This window comes from Mytilus edulis, chromosome 1 (assembly GCF_963676685.1).
Source record: "Mytilus edulis chromosome 1, xbMytEdul2.2, whole genome shotgun sequence".
Lineage (NCBI taxonomy): Eukaryota > Metazoa > Mollusca > Bivalvia > Mytilida > Mytilidae > Mytilus > Mytilus edulis.
This window is the reverse complement of record NC_092344.1, coordinates 26,263,008-26,288,387: the sequence shown is the minus strand read 5'-3', so window position 1 is coordinate 26,288,387 and position 25,380 is coordinate 26,263,008. Positions and strand designations below refer to the sequence as shown.

The following is a 25,380-nucleotide window of genomic DNA, read 5'->3' as shown; positions in this document are numbered from 1 at the left end:
TCGTCTGTCGTCGTCTGTCGTCGTAAACTATTTCAAGAATCTTCTCCTCTGAAACTACTGGGCCAAATACTTTCAAACTTTAACTGAATGTTCCTTAGGGTATCTAATTTATAAATTGTATCCGAAGTTTTGATCTATCAACAAACATGGTCGCCATTGCTAAAAAAAGAACATAGGGGTCAAATGCAGTTTTTGGCTTATAACTCAAAAACCAAAGCATTTAGAGCAAATCTGACATGGGTTAATATTGTTTATCAGGTCAAGATCTATCTGCCCTGAAATTTTCAGATGAATCAGACAACCCGTTGTTGGGTTGCTGCCCCTGAATTGGTAATTTTAAGGAAATTTTGCTGTTTTTGGTTATTATCTTGAATATTATTATAGATAGAGATAAACTGTAAACAGGAATAATGTTCAGCAAAGTAAGATTTACAAATAAGTCAACATGACGGAAATGGTCAGTTGACCCCTTTAGGAGTTATTGCCCTTTATAGTCAATTTTTAACCATTTTTCGTAAATCTTAGTAATCTTTTACAAAAATCTTCTCCTCTGAAACTACTGGGCCAAATACTTCCAAACTTTAACTGAATGTTCCTTAGGGTATTTAGTTTGTAAATTGTATCCGAAGTTATGATCTATTAACAAACATGGTCGCCATTGCTAAAAATAGAACATAGGGGTCAAATGCAGTTTTTGGCTTATAACTCAAAAACCAAAGCATTTAGAGCAAATCTGACGTTGGGTAATATTGTTTATCAGGTCAAAATCTATCTGCCCTGAAATTTTCAGATGAATCAGACAACCTGTTGTTGGGTTGCTGCCCCTGAATTGATAATTTTAAGGAAATTTTGCTGTTTTTGTTTATTATCTTGAATATAATTATAGATAGAAATAAACTGTAAACAGCAATAATGTTCAGCAAAGTAAGATCTTCAATTAAGTCAATTTGACCAAAATTGTCAATTGACCCCTTAAGGAGTTATTGCCTTTTAAAGACTTTTTTCACAATTTGTTCATCATGTTGACTTACTTTAAAAAATCTTCTCCTTTGAAACTGCTGTATCATTTTTCAGCCAAACTTAGGCTAAATGAGTTTCAGAGTATCTAGTATAAATTTTATATTTTATTTCCTTATATGTCAAGAAACATAGCTCCTATGGCTAAAATAGAACATAGGAGAAAATGATTATTTTTTTTGGCTTTTGAAGAAAATAGGACGATCCAAAAAACATTTAAATAGATTGAAAAGCCAAAATAATCATTGATGAGAGATTTAACCAAAAGAATTAAGGTGAGCGATTCAGGCTCTTGAGAGCCTCTTGTTGGTTATTATCTTGAATATTATTATAGATAGAGATAAACTGTAAACAGCAATAATGTTCAGCAAAGTAAGATTTACAAATAATTCAACATGACGGAAATGGTCAGTTGACCCCTTTAGGAGTTATTGCCCTTTATAGTCAATTTTTAACCATTTTTCGTAAATCTTAGTAATCTTTTACAAAAATCTTCTCCTCTGAAACTACTGGGCCAAATACTTCAAAACTTTAACTGAATGTTCCTTAGGGTATCTAGTTTGTAAATTGTATCCGTAGTTATGATCTATCAACAAACATGGTCGCCATTGCTAAAAATAGAATATAGGGGTCAAATGTAGTTTTTGGCTTATAACTCAAAAACCAAAGCATTTAGAGCAAATCTGACGTTGTGTAATATTGTTTATCATGTCAAGATCTATCTGCCCTGAAATTTTCAGATGAATCAGACAACCTGTTGTTGGGTTGCTGCCCCTGAATTGATAATTTTAAGGAAATTTTGCTGTTTTTGTTTATTATCTTGAATATAATTATAGATAGAAATAAACTGTAAACAGCAATAATGTTCAGCAAAGTAAGATCTTCAACTAAGTCAATTGATAAAAATTGTCAATTGACCACTTAAGGAGTTATTGCCCTTTAAAGACTTTTTTCACAATTTGTTCATCATGTTGACTTACTTAAAAAAATCTTCTCCTTTGAAACTGCTGTATCAATTTCAGCCAAACTTAGGCTAAATGAGTTTCAGAGTATCTAGTATAAATTTTATATTTTATTTCCTTGTATGTCAAGAAACAAAGCTCGCGATCCTATGGCTAAAATAGAACATAGGAGAAAATGATTATTTTTTTTGGCTTTTGAAGAAAATAGGACGATCCAAAAAACATTTAAATAAATTGAAAAGCCAAAATAATCATTGATGAGAGATTTAACCAAAAGAATTAAGGTGAGCGATTCAGGCTCTTGAGAGCCTCTTGTTTTAGTTTATCCTGACTTTTTTTTACCTAAATTGGCGTCCTGACTTTTTTTTTTGTAAGTGTCTCATCCTGTCTTTTTTTTTTACTCAAAACTCCTGTCCTGCCTATTTTTTTCAAATTTCATCCTAGCCCCCCATAAAAATCAAATGGTAGCTCCCTTAGGTCCCCCTTTTTGAAAAATCACTAAATCCGCCTCTGCTTATCCTGGGTGAGGTCCCCCTTTAAAAAAATGGTTGGATCTGTCTCAGTTACTCTAATCTAAACTGAAACACATCAGGCCATTTTGTGAAAAGGGAACACCAGATAAAGATAAATGTGCCAGTTTCAGCCCAGCAGTAAGACATTATTGGCTGAATTGGAGTAATCTTGTCCGTATTGGTGGAGTAATATACCAAAAATGGAGAGAAGTTAAAAGTGAGCTAGATCATTTACAACTTCTGGTACCAGCTGTTATAAAGAAAGAAATAATAATCAGCTGTCACGATACTGCATATTCTGGTCATTTTGGTATTAAGAAATCAGAAAATGAAAAATTATTTTACATGGTATCAAATGACAAAAGACGTCAGAGTACACATTGAAAATTGTGTAATTTGTACTAAAAGTAAAAGTAGAAAATCAAAAGCTGGGATGGTTGATTATAGAGTGGGTTACCCTTTAGACAGAGTTAGTATTGATGTAATTGGACCCTTACCACAAACACAGAGAAGAAATAAATATTTATTGGTAATAGGAGATAATTTCACCCGATGGATGGAAGTTTATCCATTGCCACACCAAAAAGCTGATATTGTAGCACATAAATTTGTAATGGAATTTATAACAAGATTTGGAATACCACTAGAACTGCACAGTGACCAAGGCAGTAATTTTACAGAGTGAATTGTTTAAGGCTGTCTGTAGCATTTTAGAAATCACAAAGACCCGGACAACACCTTACCATCCTGCTTCAAATGGACTTATTGAGAGGTTTAATCGAACCCTAGCAGGGATGATAAAAAGTTTCATCAACAAGAATGCTACAGACTGGGATGTAAACATCAACCTACTATTGGCAGCTTATCGTAGTACACCACATCCTGCTACAGGCTTCTCACCTAATTTTCTAATGCTAGGTCGAGAAATCAGTATTCCTATCTAACTGATATATCCATTACCAGACCATAAATATGGAGGGCAATCTGAATATGCTCAACACCTTCAAGATAAATTACAAGACGTATACCAGATTGCCAGAAAACATCTTAAGACAAATGCTGAACGATTAAAAAGGAATCATGACACGAGACTTACAAAATATAAATATAAGAAAGGGGATCTTGTATATAAATTTGACAAAACTATAAGACAAAAATTTAAATCCCCATGGCTTGGTCCCTATTTAATTTTAAAAGTTTTGAGCACAGTGGTCTATGAAATCTGTTTTAAAACTAGAACCGTTCATATGTTCATATTGATAAATTAATACCGTACGTAGGTGAAATACCAGACTGGGTTAATAGAAAACTCAATCATTTAGAATAAATGTTATGTTAAGTGTAAACCTAAATATTGTATACATGTATTTATTCCTGTTTTAAAAAATAATATTTTATACTTGTTAATTTATAAAGTATTTTAAGTATTGATTAATTTTATTATTACAGAATTATGGTACTGTTCCAATGTTCCAAGTGTCCTTTTCGAGGAAATACCTAAAATACCATCCAACATTTTATTATAAAACATACTTCGGATGACAGAGTCCCATTTTTATGCAAAACATGTAATTTCAAGACCATTTCAAATGGTAAGTGGCAAAGACATATAAAAGATCCTAAAAAACCCCATGTTAATAAAGAACACATTTGTGTGAAAAGCAGTAATCCTTATGTGGTAATAGTAAGTGAGGACATTAACGAAATTGATGAATCAACATGTATGAAGAATCAAATATTCATACAAGAAGAGGAGATTGAAATTGTAGAAATAAAGATTGATCCAAAAGATGAAACAATTGTAGAATTAGAAAATAAATTAATAGAGTTACAATCATCACATGCAAATCAACTAAAAGAATTAGAAGAAAAACATAGATTCGAGTGCCTTCGTTTTGGTAATTTTATTGAGCGACTGGAAAAAAGAAAGACAGATCTGAAAGAAGAAGTCAGAAACCTTAAAAATAAATTAACAGAGTCTCAACCTACATGTAATTCCGCTAAGAAGATCAGAAGTACTGTGTGTGTTGTTAATTCAAGAAATTAGGAAAGAACTTTGTAATCATATTGAACTTTAAATGAATGAGATTTATATATATTATTGTTTTACTGTTTATATACATTGTATGTATGCTTCTTATGTTGAAATTTGAATATTCATTCATTTTATGTCAATTCTAGGGACAGAATTCTTTTTTCTTTAAGAGAGGCAGTGTTGTGCCACGATTATTTGCAGTATTCTTTTAATAATAACCTTCATTCATTCGTATTTCCCGGCGTATATTTTCCGCGAAACTAGGTCATACATGTTTTCACTTTTTGTACACTTGCTTGTTATGCGGAATGATTTTCTATAGTTACAACATAATTACCTTATTCAGAAGTTATTAATGCACCCTAATTAATTCATATTTATCCTTTTATAATGTTAGAATTATTCCAAATCGAACTTGTCAACTTTATGGCCATTTTGGTTACCTTCATATTGTGTACACACGTACTATTTTTTAGGTGTATTGATTAACTTGATCCTTTAAACGTTTAGAGAAAAGTATAGTCAGTTTCAAATTAGATCCAAGACCGATCAGCTGTTTTTAGTAAGTGACCTAGATTTTACTATTCATGTATTTTCACTATTGTAGCACACACTGCAATTCTATTTATATATATTGTAATTGATTCATAATTATTATTTATGATATTAGTTTTTAATAAAGCTGCTTTTATTTAATTCAAACAAATCTTATTCTTTATTATTCAAAGTTTGGACTTCAAAACAGTTTTATTCCTTCGACTTTAAAATTGATATTTATATAATATCTGCCAACCATTTACAATAACGGTTGGCGCTTCAGTGCATATAATGTATAATACAATAAACAATAGAATGCAATATTAGTATGATGATTTAAATAATTAACATTCATGAATCTATATAACAATGCATATAAATATTTTGATCATTTGATCATGTCATTAATCTGTATAATGATCTTAGCATTAAAGAAGAAATATGTAAAATAATGGAAAAACTATCTGAATATTGAAATACTGGGAGAGAAAAGCTGATAGAATGATAAGATATCGTTAGCTCTACTCAATAAAATAGATATTTATATATACCAAATTAGACAAATAAGAACTTTCAAGTTTGATGCTAAATTTAGCCAGACTGTGTTTTGAATATTTATACGATAAAATATAAAAATTGTTTTGATAGCTTTAATGTGAAACTAGGTATCATGAATTATGACAATAAAACTGACAGACAATATGTAAACCAGTACAATGAATAATCAAAAGAGCTAAATACACAAAAACACAGGCCTGCAGCAATTCAATCTACTGTAACATTGAACATCCTTTTGAAGTGGGCTCACATGTCGGGTATAACTTTTAAATATAAAATTTCGCTTTTTTTCTTCTTCTATAAATGAACTTTATCATTTACCTCATAGAAAATTAAAATAAAAAAATTGGGTAACCATTCATTTAAGCTCACAATCTGCCTTGAACGAAGCTTGCATTTTTGGTCTGATACTTTTTTCTGTTGAACTATTACAATAGGAGAAAAAAGAGTGATATCGGAATAAAATATTACAGAAATTGCTTAAATTTTACAGTTGTTTAGTTAATTGTTTTGTTAAAGTACAGCTTATTTGGAAAAAAATAACAAGGCAGATAATTTGGAGCTTTTTCAATGATATAAACATATAGTCATCTGGGGCCAAAACTAATTGGTTTTATTGGTTGATTTTTGTACAATAACATAAAGAAAGAACTTATAGTGAAATAATTAAAATTTGTAATGAAAAAAAGAAATGTTTAAAATTTTGCTATCATTTTGGTACCATCTAGCCTCCTTAAGGATCTAGTTGACCTGTTTTCATTCAGGGAACATTGTTTGCATGTAAACTCATGGTCTATGGCTTGAGATTAATCTACTGAGTCTTTGAACTAATACATTTTCACTTTGACTCCAATCATTACTTTGATTTTTCTATGTGATTATGGAAAAACTGTTTTTCATATGGGAGATAACTCTATATTTGACTTAATTAATAACCATACAAATACTTTGCAGTGGCACACAAACACATAGATAATATATAATGATTGTTTCTTGATTACAGTTAATACATCTTTTTTCACAGTGAATATGCTTTATCAAAGAGTGTTTCCTATGATTTTACCAATGAGAAAAACAAATAATTTAAAGTCATATAGTAAAATAAAATAACTATCAAATTTTCAAGTACAAATCAAGTGCTGTAAAATACAGGTAGCTAAATACTACAATAATTTTAGAGCAACAAAATAGTACTGAATATGAACAGTATATTTCCAGTACTACAGATTTTTGGTACAGACATAGTACCTATGCAAAATTGGCTGTGTATACCACAATACCTTCCGTAAATGGGCATATAAAACAAATATATAAATTCTTATTTCTAAATTCTTCACCTATGAAGATAAACTGATACTAATAAGTACTGATTGACATAACCAACACAATTTATTTTTATACTAAATATATCAATTTTTTTTTCTTTCTAAGTGGTAATGTAAGCCCAAAAAGTGTCCCATGAAATTGTGTCCTCTAGAAATGTTCATCTGTGAAATTTTGTTCATGGGACAGAATATCACATTTGTAAACTATAAAATAGTGTCTCCCTTAGTGCAAAATTGTCCCTAGTACTTGGACATAATTTCATGGATGTTTTATAAAAATATGTCACAAAGGACAATATTTCATAGGTTAGCTATTTTTTTCTGTCCCTAAAGAAGGGAAATAATTTAGAAATCATTGAAATGTTTTAATCAATTAGTTAAATCATAATTGAAATTTAAATAAAGACAACACAGATGTGAACAAAAATGGAAAGTGATGAATATAAACAGCTGTATGATTACGTGTGTGATGGTCAATACCCTCCAGAGTTTAATAATAATGAAAGAAGATCATTTAGAAGAAGGCAGTTTCAAATTAAAAACAATGAAATGTATTATATACATGTTGACAAAAAAACACAAGAAAAAACATTAAAACTTGTAATTCATAAGGACAAATTGAAAGAAGTGGTGACGACTCCAAGTCTGAAACGTATGCGCAAGAAGAAATGGCAATTAGACAATGAATACTATTCCTGACATTATTGGTCTTGTTAAAAAGCACAATTCAAAGATATTAAAACAATTCATAGATTCCAATCCTATTGTATATTTTTACAAAAACAAATGTCAATTTTGTCTTAAATTTTTTGTTATTAGACACGACTTTTATGCAATATGGACATGATTTCACTATGAAAAAAATGTCTAATAAAGGTCACAATAGAAAGGGACACTTTTACATAGAAGTGGACAATATTTTATAATAAAATTATGTCCTGGACCAAATTTCATAGGTCATATCTGTGAAATTTTGTCCATGGGACAATGGGGGACACTATTTAATCCTATACAGATCAACTTTTCAAGGGAGCGGCTTAATTTAAAGTGAAATAAAGCATTATTCAATAAGTATAGTTTTTAGGACATTAATATCATAAATATGATTTAAGTTTTTAATAAATAATTAAAAATTTACAATAAAATAGATAAAGACTCAGTCTATATCTATTTTATTGTAATTTTTTATCTCTTAGAGATTAAAATTAACATGACAAACTCGTAAATAATAAAAAATGCTCTGCAGGATGCAGATTTATGCATCCGCAGAGACCGAACCCTGAAAAGTTGGGGCAAGTATGGACACAACAATCAAGCCTATTAAATACAACTCTGAATTTGGAATGTGATTAAATAGTTGACACAGAATGAATATGGTTTAATAAGAACTTAAAAATTTTGAATTGGACATTTACTTTTTATGGTCCAATATCCAAAATCAAAATACATGGTTAGATTCAGCTTATCAAAGAACCTAAAGAATTCAATTTTTGTTAAAATCAAACTAAGTTATGTTAATGACCCTTTTGGCCCCTAATTCCTAAACTATTGGGACCAAAGTTTCCAAAATCAATCTTAACCTCCCTTTTGTGTTCCTAAACCTTTGTTTAAGTTTCATAGATTTCTATTTACTTATACTAAAGTTATTGTGCGAAAACCAAGAAAAATACTTAATTGGCCCTTTTGGCCCCTTATTCCTAAAATTGTTGGGTCCAGAACTCCTAAAATCAATCCCGACCATCCTTTTTTTGTCTCATAAACCTTGTGTTTAAATTTCATAAATTTCTATTTACTTTATACACTAAAGTAATTGTGGGAAAACCAAATGTCTTCACTCTTGGGACAACGACAACGTGATAACAATATACGTATTAAAATACAATACATTAACTTTTAATGCAATGAACTAGTTTAAAACAAGCTTAATGAATGTGAGAAAATAGAATTCACAATATACTAGTTAAAAAAAGTTGACAATAATATCTGTCGAGCTGAATGACCCAATAAAATAGATTTGGACAGGAAGGGACTAACTATTCAAAGACAATTTGTATTTCCATAACCAACTACAACACACAAAGTTTTTTGGAAGAGCATTCTTATTTTCATGAACTATTATATATTAGAATTAAACATATAATTTATCAATTAATTAACAGACTAACATTTAAATGAATCCCATCTGTGGTTACAACGCTGTTCTGTACTTTGTTCTTTTGGCCTATGCTAGCTGGTTTGTACTTATCTGAAAGCACAGAAATCAGAATCTAAACACTTTCTCTACTCATGTACATCTGATTATAAACAAAACTAACTACTGAATTAACATGATTAATAGTTCAATGAAGATAGTTGCCATAATTTATATTAAAGCTAACTGATAACATACTGAAAGAAAATGTAATCTTTTTTTTGATAATTAAGTAATCAATTGCCATGAATTGACTGAATTCAATTATGCGCCTAGAAAACGCTTAAAACATCCCAACATCAATATATACAACCAAGGCTTCCATCTAAGTAGCCATTATCATATTTTGCAATAAAATTGGTGAATACTTTTGTGATCTTGTTTTTAACAGATTTTTTGATACAAAGTTCCACCAAAAAAATTTGGATTATGAAAATATAGAGATGTGAGATTTATACATGTACTCTTCAAGATAAATGTAAATTAATGAAAAGGGAAATTCCTTCTTTTAGATGCTGGAAGAAAAGTAAAGCAAGTGCAATGACAATAATGATTAGGAACAAACCATTAAACAAAAAATCTTATGAATTTCCTAGCAAACCTATTAGAGGAATACCTCTTTTTTTTGGATTGCAGGAACCGTGCTGTTGGAACTGCTGGTATATTAAAAGCTGTTAAAATTCATAAACCCATAATTTCAGATACTGAAAAATATAATAACATTTACATAATCTATTAAATTTTTTTTTTCTGTCAGATTTAAGTATTCAGTACATCTCTGATTTTTGGAGAAAAGTTAGAAACTAAATTCAGTCTGCTGCAGTCACAATTTGTACCTACTACAAAAAAATACATTTAACCATTATGTTCCATTTTAGCCATTGTGGATAAGTTATTTGACATACAAGGAAATGAAATACAAAATGTATACTAGACACTCTGAAACTCATTCCGTTGAAGTTTGGCTGAAATTAATTCAGCAAGTTCAAAGGAGAAGATTTTTAAAACTAAGCAAATTGGTCGCAGTAACTGTGAGTACTCTCAGATCAGAATCTTAATTTCTTTTTGTTGTTGGGATATACTAGTACAAGTACTCGGCCACATTGATACACTCTTTGTTTTTATTTGTATCCATCTGATGACTTTAGTCTTTTTCAACTGATTTCTATATAGTTCGTTCTAAGTATTTTGTACTGTTAGGTTTGGGGGAGAGTTGGAATCCCGCCAACATGTTTAAACCCTCCAAATTCTGTATGTATGTGCCTATCCCAAGTCATGAGCCTGTAATTAAGTGGTTGTGGTTTGTTTAAGCGTTACAAATATATTTGTTTTTCATTCATTTTTTTGTACATAAATTAGGCTGTTATTTTTCTTGTTTGAATTGTTCTACATTTGTTATTTCTGGGCCTTTTATAGCGGACTATGAGGTCCAGGCGTCCAGGCTTTGCTCATTGTTGAATGTTGTGCTGTGACCTATAGTTGTTAGTTTCTGTGTCATTAGGCCTCTTGAGGAGAGTAATCTTATTGGCAATCATACCACATCTTCTTTTTTAATAAATGAACAAATTGAAATTGTGAAAAATTGTCTTTAAAAGGCAATTCTCCAGAAAAAGTCAATTTACAATTTTGGTCATCAAACCTAATTGTGGATCCTACTTTGCTGAACATTTTTGCCTTTTACAGTTTTGAATCTCTTTATCTATATAATAATATTTGAAGATAATACCTGAAAAAAAGGTTCACTTACACCACATCTTCAACTCTTGAAGGTCCACCATGTCAGGTTCTTTGTTGGTTTGCACGTTACTTCCTTATAAATTTCTTTTTAGGAATATTTCACTGTTATTACCAATTCTGTAATAAACATATATTTAATAAATATTACTGTAAGTTGTAACATGTGTAACCCAACTATTTTTTGCACTGGTCATGCAATATTTTTTGCAACTTTTGAGTGCAGAATAACAACATGAACAAGGTGAATATTAATTGTTGCGAATATTTAAAAAAAAAATAGTAGAAATAAATATTTTTTTATTGAAAATCTGTAATCACAAAAATAAATCAATGCAAAGTTAGCAAGACATGCTAGAAATGGCTTAATTTTACCACAAATCAAGTTTGAGAAATAAAAGCTGGTTTATCACGTTTATATTTTTTTGTACACCAGAGGTGCATATTTTCTCTACATAGGACTCATCAGTGATAATCAGAATAAAAAACTTTAAAGGGCTAAATGAAGTACAAAGTTGAAGAATATAATAACGAAATTTTCCATGTCATAGCATCTAAGGAGATAAAACTTTCAGTAAACTATCACATATTATGTTTATTAAATTTGCAGATATATAAGAGAAATATGAAAAAGACCAAGAAACAGTTTTCAATTAGTTCATTCCTAATAAAATATACAATTCTGTTTAATTAATTTCCACCATTAATAAACCAGAAAGGAAATAAAATGTTTTGCAATTCAATTAATCAAATATTATCCCACATTGAAAATTCTCCAATAGTAGTGGAAGACACAAAAGCATGGGATCTCTAGTTAAGCTATACTGTATACTTTAATATGTTCTTTAAGGTAGTACCCAACACTTTAACTAAAATTAATTTGGCTCGTTTAATTTTCTTAAAATTTTGACAAATTATTTACGTTGACCCTTTGACAAAAATATAGAAATTTAAAAAAAATTTAACCAACCGTTTTATCAGAAAAAATACACTGGTTATATAGCAGTTTGACAAACACTCATGTTGATCCATTGAGAAGCTTAATATACACTAAACAACACAACGTAATTAACACGTTTAACTGATTTTACAGAGTTATCTCCCTGTAGTGTTAGGTACCACCTTAAGAGGTGCATTATCACATTTCCTAATGATGCTGGCTTTTTTTATCCACACATCATCTAGAACAGACAACATCCTAGCAAATGCCACATGGTTATGATGGTCATATCTTCTTCTTGCAAGTAATGGTTGTTAGGTATAGCTGAGTTTTTCAATGAATGTGATTCATATATAAATACATCTGTAGCATTATGCACGGTACCTAATAAAAGATTAATGTAAAAATGAAATATACTGCATGTATTGTGGATTCAATATTATTCTTTGGATACTAATTTTCATTGATTTCGTAAACAACAAAAATCAAACATTCAGCAAGTAACAAATTTCTATAGAATTGTATCATCACTAAGCACACATTGGCCAAACCATGCAATTAAACATCCACAAACATGCAAATTTTCCTTAATCCATGAAAATTGGAACCCACTAAAACACAAATGAATCCACAGTAATTCCTCGGAATATTTTTTAGCATATATTATATATAAAACGCCATTTTTTTTAGCAATTATAATCAAATGCATGTAATTGCATAACCCTTAGGCTGTTTGTATTATAATCCAATACAGTTCTAACGCCTGAGGGATATCCGGATTAAGATCGCTAATCACTTGTACCTGAGCTTGTACAGGTAGATCGACTAACCTGACAGGAGAACACTTTCTGAAGATAGACGATTAATTTATCGAATTATTCAACTAAGTTTCAGCAAATGCTAATGATAATTTAGATTAAATAAATAAATTAATAATCCAGTTACAAAGAAAACAGTTAAACAAGTCGAACACGTGCTTTTATATTGACTTACGCAATCAGCATCCCCCTTGTATAAGAAGTACAAAATAAGACGTAAAACATTAACATTATTTCATCGCAAATAATTCGAGTACTGCTGTAACGATAATATAGAATTACTTTAAAAGTTAAAAAGTAAAAACTTTTAAAAATATTTACTGTTCACCCAAAGAAATAACGTATCATAATTCCCCATGCATTTCGCAGTTTATAATCAAATTGATACATCCGGTTTACATTCAGACTCGAAAGATGCATTATGCATAGCATCAACTCGCTAGATAAAGTCATTACAAACCTTTTCATTTGTCAACTTTTGCCCTAAAAATCTCTTCAACCTTTTACATAACCCGTACGAATCGTTTTGTTGTTGCTGCAAATCAGCAATACCTATAATGGGTTCATCATCATGACTTTTGAATTTGACAGTGTCCGTGAAAAATAAGCTCCACATGATTTTTAACCCCCATAACAATTACCAAAAATAGCAAGAAAACTACATGGAAACCTTCATGACAGCTTTTGGTCATTCTCGACTAAGGGGGACCATGAAGGCTTGGCATTTGAATGGTTACAAATGGCAATTAATGAAAATATTGATACTTGTATAATGAAATAATTTAAATAAGCAATGTATCAGTCTGTTTACCATCCCTTATATGCATTCCTTACAGGGAGGGATGAAATACTTTCGATCACGCTACACTGTACGGCGTAGACACGGTTTGTGATGGTGAAAGTTCCTCCATGGTTCAATTTTCATCCATGGAGATCCCTGTATATACATGACATATATGTACATTACTGTGTAACAGTGTCTTTCATATTTAAAAGATAAATTAGTCTTGTTAAATGTGTCCAGACAGACAAATATTAGTAGACTAGTCACGGTTGTGTTAACTTATTGTGTAAAATGTCCATGGTTACAGAATTTACTAGCATAGTCTGATGTCAGCAACTATGTCCCTAGACTATTTTTTCCCTATAAAACTTATTGTCAATGTGATCAAAATTCCCAGGGACAATCCTCCTTGTTCTTTTATAATCACATGAGAACCAAAAATAATGGGAAGCCACATGTAGGATTTCAAATATATCATATCTTAAATATACATTTGTTATACAATATTAGACCAAATAAACCTAGATAAATGTCTGATATATCTGTTTTTTCATTTATTTTTTTGTACATTAATCACTGCCTTTAGTTTTCTTTTTAAATTCTTTATTTCAGAGCCTTATTACTGCTTACTATGCTGTATAAGTCTAACTCATTGTTGAAGGCCATACAGCATGTACAGGAAGCTATGGCAATGTATAAAATTAGAATGGAAATGGGGAATGTGTCTAAGAGACAACAACCCGACCATAGAACAGACAACAGTAGAAGGTCACTAACAGGTCTTCAATGCAGCTACAAATTCACGCACCTGGAGACATCTTTCAGCTGGCCCCTTAACAACATACTACTCTCCAAGGTGTACACAAGAAACTAAAATTAAAATATCATGCAAGACTAACAAAGGCTAGGACAGGCGCAAACATGGAGGGGTTAAACATGTTTATGAGATCTCGACCCTTCCCCTATACCACTAGCCAATGAAGAAAAGTAAACGCATAACAATATGCACATTAAAAGTCCGAGTTTGATGTCAGACACGATGCATGTTACCAAAGAAAATAAATAAAATGACAATAATGCATAAATAACAACAGACTACTAGCAGTTAACTGACATGGCATATATATATATATAGTTGTTAACTTCTCTGTCATTTAGTCTGTGTTGGAGAATTGTCTCATTTGTAATCATACCACCGCACATCTCCTAATTTTAAAGTGTCCGAATTCAGAACTTATAGTAGCATAAACCATGTCTGCTGTCAAATTCATACCTGTGAGAGGGCAAACAAGGCCATTTTTCATAAATTTGATACATTTGTACTTCCAAGAGACATAACACTTTTTAACATAAATGGGAAATGTATCCATGGGATGATGCTTGCATATCATATAAAGTTACAAACAATAATAACTGAAGAACAGTGAAAGTGACACTACCCAAATTAGTACCTGATCTGAGTTTTGTGGTAAAAAGTATTGTGTTTAAGTTTCAGAAAATTTGTTTAAGGCAAACTAAAGTAAGAGAATGGAAACAAAAAATTCAGAATTTTTCCAAAGGAGCTTAAACATTTAAATCTAGAACGGTCAAGGTGACACCACCAAAATTCAAAGCTGATATGTATTTCATGGTAATAAGCATTGTGTTAAAGTTTCAGAAAATTTCTTTTTAGCATTTCTTCCATTTGTAAAGGAGCTTAACTATAGAACAGGCAAGGTGACACCAGCAAAATTCAAAATTGATTATATTTTGTAGTATTAAACATTGTGTACAAGTTTTATAACATTTGGATGAGGCAAACCCAAGTAAGAGAATGGAAATGAAAAATCAGCCTTTTTTCCATTTTAAAGGGGCATAACTCTAGAACAGTTAAAGTGAAACAACCAAAATTTAAACATGATTTGTGTTTTTAAACTAGAGTATTAAGTATAAGTTTCATACTATTTGGTAAAGCCAAGCTTAATTTACAGGACAGAAACAAAATAATTAGCATTTTTTCCATTTTTAAACCAACATATCTCTAGAGGGATTAAATATTGTTTTTGAAGGCTGCATTTCATGTGCCAGAAAATACAACAGCTCAACGTCTGTGAAGTAAGATGTCAACTCTACAATAATGTCATTCCATAAAGACTGTTACATTTGGGTTCCATTGATGAAACATGTAATCATGTTTAATATTTAGTCTTTCATTTGAAAAATACAGCACTAAGGCGAAATTAAATAAATTGAGATATGGACATAATTGACCCTCTGACACAGTCGGTATGGACATATGTGTACCTCCAGCAGCAAGAGGGTTAAAGTGATGCCAATAAAATTCAAACTTGATCTATGTTTTGTGGTAATTAGCATTGTGTATTTTCATTAAATTTGGATGAGGCAAACTTAAGTTGGAGAATGGAAACCAACTTTGGGACATAAGAACGGACTGATGTACAGGCAGATATACAGTGTACATAAAACTTAATGCCTCTCCGCTACATCAGAGGCATAAAAAGTGGAATAGCCACCATTAGGCCAAACAAAAATATTTGTCTGTTTACGGTTACCCGACCAACCCGGTTATAAGTGCCGAACCTAAGCCATTTATTTCCATCATAAAGTGAAAAATAAACTGAACTCGTGTTCAAAGTGAATATAATGTTGCCTGATACATCCTAATGTTCATAATCATGAATATGATAGCTGTTTAAAGAAATTTGCGAGTGGTGTGATGAAATAACCATTTGGCCTACATTTTTTTCAAATCAATAACAAAAAAAATTATCCATTCATTAAAAATACGGGTAAACTCAGCCCATGATCAACTCTGCCCATGACAAGATGAAACCGCACACTCAAAATCATGTCACAAAAAATAAAATGAAAAAAATAAAATAAAATGAAAATACCGACCTACCTACCCTATTTTTTTTTAAAGCATGTAACCTTAAACAGATATATATTTTGGGCCTTATAGAACTAGTCTGACATATTGTTGTTTATAACCTATAGTATAAGATTTATCTAATCTGGCAAAAATTGTACCTGTGATAGAGCTAACAAGGGAATTTTCCATAAATCTAACTTTTCCAAGGGGCTTAACTTTTGAAAAAAAGGTGATGGGCCACCATTATAAAACATGTTCAAGATAATGTTGATACTATCCTATAAAAATTTAAGTTTGGAAAAAATCTGCCAAGAATTGTAATTGTGAGAGCTCTAACCAGGCCATTTTCCATAATTTAATATTTCCAAGAGGATTAACTCTTTGAGAAAAGATGATTGGACACCTTTATGGACCTTGTCAAAGATTTTGCAGATATTAACTTAAAGTATGATGAGTTTTATAAAATAAAAAAGAGAAGAATTGTACGGCTGTAGTACAGGTCTGTTAGAGTGCTAGCAAGGCCATTTTCTATAAATTTAATATTTCCAAGGGGAATAACTCTTTAAAAAAGTTGATTGCCCACCATTTTAGAACTTGTCAGGGATATTGTTGATATTAACCTAGAGTATAAGTTATATCAAATGTGGTTAGAATTGTACAGGCCTGACTGTGAGAGCACTAACAGGACCTCAGTCTCAGAACACGACCTGACGGGCGGACGCCTAGTATTTCCATGTCCCCCGCAACGCGTAACGAGGAGGTCAAGACCATGTAGACTAGACGGTAGTGCATTACACATGCAATAATTCTTTACACGATTATGTGTCTTTCAACACCTTATTTGTTAAAATACAACCATGTCATTCCAGATATTTTTGAAAAAAAATGTGTTTCTATATGTTGATGTAGATGTCTAGGTGACGAAAACTTTTGACCATGTTCTCCTTTATATTTTCTATATAATAATTATAAATTGCAATCCTCAGAATAGGACAGCTTTACCATACACAAATGTACGACTCTATGCTTTATCTGGGTTCCAACCGCAGTATCAGTGATGATATGGCCGCTTCATGATGGTGCTGTCAAGTTCCGAATGAGGACTTGAGTGCTTCCGAAAGAAATATTTACTTGAAGTCTGTTGTAAAAAGCTAATAGCATACTGTACCATACTCTACTGTACATACAGTATACGTTGTTACTATTTCTTAAAGACAAATAACACTAATAACTTTCTTATTGATAAAGCAAATACTTATAGGATAGGGTGATTCTGTTGAATACTCATCGTGAAATTATTGGACAATTTTTATAAACCACAGCTTTTTTATGACATTTGATCAGCGATATACAACTGTTAATTTTGTTACACGTGCATGACCACATGTCATGTCAGTAGATATTTTTTTTATAGATATTTCACAATAAAAAAGGCGGGAAAACTATAATAGCAACTAATCGTTATTTTTTACCGCTCAGAAAATGGTAATATCAATAAATTTGTTTAACTAACATCTAGGTTAATAGAACAGACAAGTTTACACGGCTATTGGCTACAAGTCCCGATTTTTAAATTCTATGAAAAAGATGGCGTTTAAATCGAAAACGATGTCGGTGACCCCATTTTTTTATTTGCTTATTTTGAAGCTTTTACCCAGCCTAAAATAAAAAAAAATATTAGGAAGATATTATTGGTATATCTGAATAAAAGAATTTGTCTGAACAACAAACTTATTTTCATGCAACTGTGTATAATATGACGTAATTTGCTTCAAAGTTGATGTTTTTTTCTGAAATTGTTTAGCATTTCAAAGCGGTATAATATACTTCTACTTAATTTATTCATCCCTTATCTTTATTATATGTGTATTTACTTTGTATCAGTGATCATATGTATTTGTTCAGTGTATGTTCATTTGTGTTTCTACTTTTTTTTAAAATTCAAATTGATATTTTATAATGTGTCTTTTTATGTTGTGATGTTACACTTTTGTTTCAGATAAGTGGGAAGGTTTGGTACCATTAACACGTTTTATCTGCAATTGTTTGCACCTGTCCTCAGTCAAGAATCAGCAGCCCTTTTCACAAAAAATCTTAAGTGTAAAATAAATCTTACGATAAAAATATTTAGTTGAATTGTTAAGGAATATTTTAGACTTACGATAAATTATACTCTTAAGATTTTTTTATTTATGTGGTTCATAAGTGTTTTTCGTTTTTTTTTAATATAGATTAGACCGTTGGTTTTCCCGTTTGAATGGGTTTACACTAGTAATGTGTTGGGGTACTTTATAGCTTGCTGTTCGGTGTGAGCCAAGGCTCCGTGTTGAAGACCATACCTTGATCTATAATGGTATACTTTTATAGATTGTGACTTGGATGGAGAGTTGTCTCATTGGCACTCATACTACATCTTCCTATATATATAACATGATGAAAGTAATCTGTCAAAGTTCATCGAATACTTGACTTGTTATTTTTTTAATTCATATCCATTGAACATATGTTTTAACTAAGTTAGATTTCAGTCTTGAATATCCAGGCTAAAATTTGTCAAATACGGCGGGTTCCTTCAAAATATAACAAATGTATCAATTGCATATTGAAACAATATAAGCTCTGTGTCATTTATTGTTTTACCATTTATCTTAGTGGTTATGTAATACAGCTGCTTTCGATAGATGTAATACAAGTCACACAGATACATGGCATGCTACAAATGTGTTCTTAAACGTATCCCTTTTTCATTCGACATCTAAACCGATATTAAGAAAATAAAATATAAAACATAAAAACAAAGAAATATTCGAATCCTCCTATATTTCATACAGATATACTGCTGAAATTATGAACTGAATTTGTATTTTTATTGACAATAGAGCGAAAATGACAATATCATTATGACTGTCTGTGTTGATGCACATCTCTTGGCATTTTGGTATTATCAATAAAGAAACTACCCGAAAATATGTAAGTTAATTTTGAAATTATATTACGTTAAAACACTGTGTCCTACATATATCTTCCAATGTATCACTATTTTTACTGACATGACATGTGGTCATGCACGTGTAACAAAATTAACAGTTGTATATCGCTGATCAAATGTCATTAATTGATTAAGAGTGTATTCAAAATTATGATTGGCGCGCTAAATCGCTCATTTTGGGACCATTTGATGATACACTTATAATGTTTAACCTGTGTAGTGCTTACTTTTTATATCCTACTGTATAGAAATACTACTTCACTTCATATATCTTTTATTTGTTGTCATTTTTTTTGAAAGAATTAAAACATGTTCAACCTTACTTTTAAACGCAGCAAACATATTCTGATTGTCTACAGATATTATGCATACGATAATTCACATTTATTTTGGTATGAAATAAGAACATTCGACAAAAGTATTTACAAAATCTTTAAGAGATTAAGTCGTCCATGAAATCTTTTCTCAAAATCTCAAACAGTTCCAAAATACCAAGCCTTACAAGGTTAATTTATGTCTATATGCTGCACCTCTGTTAATATAGATAATTGAATTTCTCATAAGAAAACCCTTTACTTTATGTCTAAAACTGTACTACTTTTATCACGAAGTTTTGTATTTTTTTTCTATAATAGAATGAAAAGTTGATATGCACTTCTATTTTGTATAAAGGTTAATACATTGAACAGTACGGCATATTTTCAACATTTATATGCCCCAATTTTTAAGAGTTTTAACGTATACTAAATATCGGTGCTGCCTCAACCTTCACTTTAGGTCTTCCTCAGAATTTAATATCGCCACTATCCAATACCATTTGTATTGGTAAAGTCCCCAAGTTACGTCTCTATGAGATGAAACATAAGAGATCATTACCAGGAACCAGTACGAAAACATAAAATATCTATGACTATTACATATCTCCCCAAAAGAGGGGTGGATTGTCGAACAGTTGTATTTAAAAAATACAGCCTAAAGATAGAAAAAAAAATCTCAATATATAGTAAATATCCAAAGACTTGTTTTATCGCTATCTGTTATATGTATTTTGAAGAAACTTAGCCTTAACATTTTTTTTCTCCATGAGACAGAGAATACATATATTGATTCTTCTTTGATGTTTATTTTAAGGACTTGTTGCATTTAAATATAATATTTATTTTGAAGATAAAACGCTGTATAAATAGAATATACAGGAAATAAACATTACCATTCGATCGGTTTGTAAAGGAGTAGGTCCAGTTAGGCCCCTTTTTGGCCCCAAAATTTAGCAGTTTTACAAAATTGTTAAAATATGAAGTTTTATTTATTTATTAGAAAGTAGAATGCTTCTGCTACATACATATGGACTGTTTTTGACAAAACAATGCTAAAATATCGGGTACTAGCATCATCAAGTCATACTAAATTACTGAAATCGTCAAATTTTAGACGACTTAAATGAAAGTGGCCGCATTTGTGTTAATTCATATTACAATGTATTGAAAGGAGTAGGTCCGGTAAGGATCGATTTTGGCCTCAAATTTCAGGTTCATCTGACGAAAGATTTTGACCACTTTTTAAACACTTAAGTGTCTATTTCATTTGAATCAATTAGTTTAAGTGAAAGATTTTAACTGATTTAGTCATTAAAAACGATCCGATTCAAGCTTAAATATGAAAAATCTACCAAATATGCCGAAAAATGTCACTTTTCAGATGGTTTTTGTCAAAAATGAAAGTGGCCGCATCCGTGTTCATCCTCAACCTTTATATATGTTATGTATTATCATAAAATACAACTTACATTTCAATATTAAGGATGAACACGAATGCGGCCACTTTCGTTTAACACGAAAACCGTCTAAAATTTAACTAAAATGCTAGAATTGTGAAGATTTCAGTAATTTAGCATGACTTAATGGTGCTAGTACCCGATATATGTGCATTGCATTGTCAAAAACAGCCCATATTTATGTAGCAGAAGCATTCTACTGTCCAATAAATAACTAAACGTTTACATTTTAACAATTTTGTAAAACTGCTATATTTTTGGGCCAAAAAGGGGTCTTACCGGACCTACTCCTTTAAGTTGTATTTTATGATAATACATAACATTTATATAAAGGTTAAGGATGAACACGGATGCGGTCACTTTCATTTCTGACAAAACCATCTAGAAAGTTACATTTTTTGGCATACTTGATAGATTTTTTCATATTGATTGACTCAATCAGCTAAAATCTTTCACATAAAAAATTGAATCAACTGAAATAGACACTTAAGTGTTTGAAAAGTGTCCAAAATCTTTCGTCAGATGAACCTTAAATTGGAGGCCAATATCGGTCCTTACCGGACCTTCTCCGTTGAATGATGGTCAAAACTCGTCACATACCTACATATTCTTTTTTTTTTTAAATTAAATTTCTAACTCACATCCAGGAACTGTATTTCCTAAAAAGTTTACATGCACGGTAAATTAAATCTTAACGAAATGTTAGTATATACACAGATATATATGAGTGTTTTGAACGTTTATTTTCGTGTATGATGCAATTTACACGACACAGTATTATGTTAATCGGTGTTTCGATTTAAACAGACATGTACCGGATATTTATCTGTATCCAACTGTCGTCTTTTATCATTGATTTTAATTTTTATATTTTGAAATAACGACCTATGAATGTGTAATTCGATACTATATTTGATTAATTTCATACTAAAATACATGGGTGATTTTGAATTGTTATACGTTATATAAGCGATTTGTTGGCAGAGAGGCAGCCAATCTTTGATTTGAAACAGACGAGGGTCAAGCCAAATAGTTACTGCACTCTAGCAGTGGTGTAACTTTCATTGGCTCAATGAGGCAACCGCCTCAACAAATTTAACTATTAAAAAAGAGATATGTATTGTGTACTTCATAGTAGAAAGTATACTGAGTGTGGACTGTTCTAAAAGTTGACTGCTTTACTCTTTACTAACTCATTACTCACTATTAACGTCTTAAAATCTTTCTTTTACAAAATGAACAAGATAGATGCAATTATCCTTTGAAAGTAAAAGGCAAAGTATACGCTGCCAAAAAAAACCCTGATTCTAACAAGAGGTCATAACTGTGAAACAGGTTTGAGGCTTGATTTGTGTTGACAACCAACTCATAATTTTTGGAGGCTAAATTTCAAAAGAAATTTCGCATTCTACATTGCATGTCTAACTTTTCTAACTCTCCATATGAAACATTAATTGAAAAGAATATGTGCATTGTACAAAGCTCTCTCACAAAAAAACACCATTCTTATTGTAACAATATCAGGGCATACACTACAGACACAGGGACACATTATAAATGTACTCCATCCATAAAGCACGAGTAACAAACCCTACAGTTGATATAAAAAAAGAAGATGTGGTGTATGATTGCCATTGCGACAATTCTGCACAAGAGCCGAAATGACACATTAATAGAATATAATATGTAGACAGCTCTCATACGTCTCACAAGCAAATAATCTTAACTATAACAATATCATTGCATATAATACAGGCACGGAAACACATTCGACTGCATTTTAACAGTTATCAAACCCTACAGTAAATATAAATACAACTCTCTCACAAGCAAACACCATAACTGTAAAAGTTTCAGTCAATACACCACAGACACATGGACGCATTGAACTGCATCCACACAGCACGAGTATCAAACCCTGCAGTTAATTTTAGAACAAAAGATGTGGCGTGCTTTCTCAATGAGGCAACACTTTAAAAAGACTATATGGTAGATAAATCAAATGAAAAACATAGACAGCTCTTGCACAAGCCAAAAATGAAACCAACTATTTAAATATAAGGTCACTTAATTTTAACCATCTATAAAGTGCAATACTAAATCAGTGATTATTTTTAGATTAAGAACGGATGATATAAAACAAATGACAACAATATTGGAACATAATGTCAACATAATTTTGTCTGCATCAATTAAGAGTGATACTATGAAAATGTATACAGTAATACCTTATAATATATCTGTACTTTTCAACTAATTGTATAGTACATATGACAGCAATATCAGAACACAATAACTACAAAAATTTGTCCACATCTATTAAGGGTGCCTGGATGTCATATCTTCATTAAAACATTGACACGTCTTAAACAATAAGAACTTTAAGTGTGTCAGGCTGGCTCGTATAACACAAATCTATCGGACAATATTTGTACGTTATGATGAAAAGAATGACATGTACGAGTTAGTATCATGTAATAATCGTTTTTTGACTTAGTAAATTCAGGATCACTTTTACTTTATTAGGAAAATTGTTTACCAGCATCATACATCAGTAAATGTGATAACTCAGGGTAGATTGAATGGCAAATGACAGCAATACTTGTAAACATTGATCATGATGACAACAACATATTTACCGCATCATTCTCTTCGTATTCAAAATATCGAATCGTCTATAAAGTCAGTCATGTTGTAAGATGGTTTGTATACCAATACTATGTTACCGCATCATCCAACACCGCCATGACTGCGTAATCTCATTTGTGCTTTATAATAACAGTTATGAGAAGGCACATCTGAATGATTGTTAGTGCATAGTGTCGATTGATTTATAACATAAGTTGCTGGTAGCTAAAGGTCACTTCAAGAATCTAATGTTCCTTCTTGTTCAAGTCGAGTTTATTTTTTCATACGTCCTATATCTTATTTTAATCGGTAAATATGAATCTGCACCCGGCCACGGAAAGCTTTATTTTTTTGAAGCCTAGGTAGTCGTGTGGTCTAGCGCGTCGGATATAGTGCAAGAGGATTTGGTGCCAAGATATATCAGTAGCATGAGTTCGAATCCCGGCGAGGGAAAAACAAAACAATTGCAAGCAAATTTACAGATCTTTTTACATGGTTGGGCTGACGTTTAGAAGACTGTTGTTTTTCGTTCATTTTTTAATTAAATAAGGCCGTTAGTTTTCTCGTTTGAATTGTTTTACATTGTCATATCGGGGCCTTTTATAGCTGACTATGCGGTATGGGCATTGTTCATTGTTGAAGACCGTACGGTAGCCTATATTTGTTAATGTCTGAGTAATTTTGGTCTCTTGTGGACAGTTGTCTCATTGGCAATCATACCACATCTTCTTTTTTATATGCATATACAAAATGTATTGTCAGCCTTGTATCACAATCACTGCTGGCGATCAGATGTATAAATCTGTTGTAGAGTTGTCACTGGTTTAGACGTATTTATTAATATAATTATTTCGATGACTGTATCTTGCATCAATTTGTAAGATCTTTTACAATGTTCTACATACGAAAATGCCTGTAATAAGTGAGGAATATGACATTTATGATATAATCGTTTGGTGTGTTTGAGCTTTTAATTTTGTCATTTGTTTAGGGTCTTATCGTTTAGAAAGGAGTAGGTCCCGTGAGGTCTGATATTGGCCTCAAATTTCAGGTTCATCTTACGAAAGATTTTTGACATTTTTTAAACATTTAAGTGTCTGTTTCAATTGATTCAATTAGTTTTATATGAAAGATTTTCACTGATTTAGTCATTAAAAACGCTCCGATTCAAGCTTATACATGAAAAATCTATCAAATATGCCAAAAAACGTCACTTTTCAGAAGGTTTTTGTAAAAAATGAAAGTGGCCGCATCCGTGTTCATCCTCAACCTTTATATACATGTATGTTATGTATTATGATCAAATACAACTTACATTTCAATATTATTAACACGAAAACCGTCTAAAATTTAACTAAAATACTATAATTGTGAAGATTTTAGTAATTTAGCACGACTTAATGATGCTAGTACCCGCTCTATGTGCATTATATTGTAAAAAACAGCCCATATTTATGTAGCAGAAGCATTCTACTTTCTAATAAATAGATAAAACTTCACATTTTAACAATAAATAGATAAAAGATTACATTTTCACAATTTTGTAAAACTGGTATATTTTGGGGCCAAAAAGGGGTCTTACTGAACCTACTCCTTTCCCCGGATTTTGATATTATTGTAATTTTACTATTTATGATGTATCAAAAACATATTGACCTGTGGTAGAATGTATTTAAATGCTTCAGTTTTTTCACTAAATTTAAT

The 25,380-nt window shown here is 31.1% G+C and overlaps 1 long non-coding RNA gene across 1 annotated transcript in view; it reads right to left on the bottom strand.

Moving 5' to 3' along the window:
- Window positions 1-9,680: 9,680 nt before the first annotated feature.
- Window positions 9,681-25,380, bottom strand: part of LOC139528698 (uncharacterized) — a 493,302-nt gene continuing 477,602 nt past the window's right edge. The window contains exons 2-3 of the long non-coding RNA XR_011665665.1: window positions 10,864-10,991; window positions 9,681-9,841 (exon numbers count right to left, since the gene is read on the bottom strand). This is a non-coding gene — a long non-coding RNA (uncharacterized lncRNA). The remainder of the gene's footprint in view (window positions 9,842-10,863; window positions 10,992-25,380) is intronic.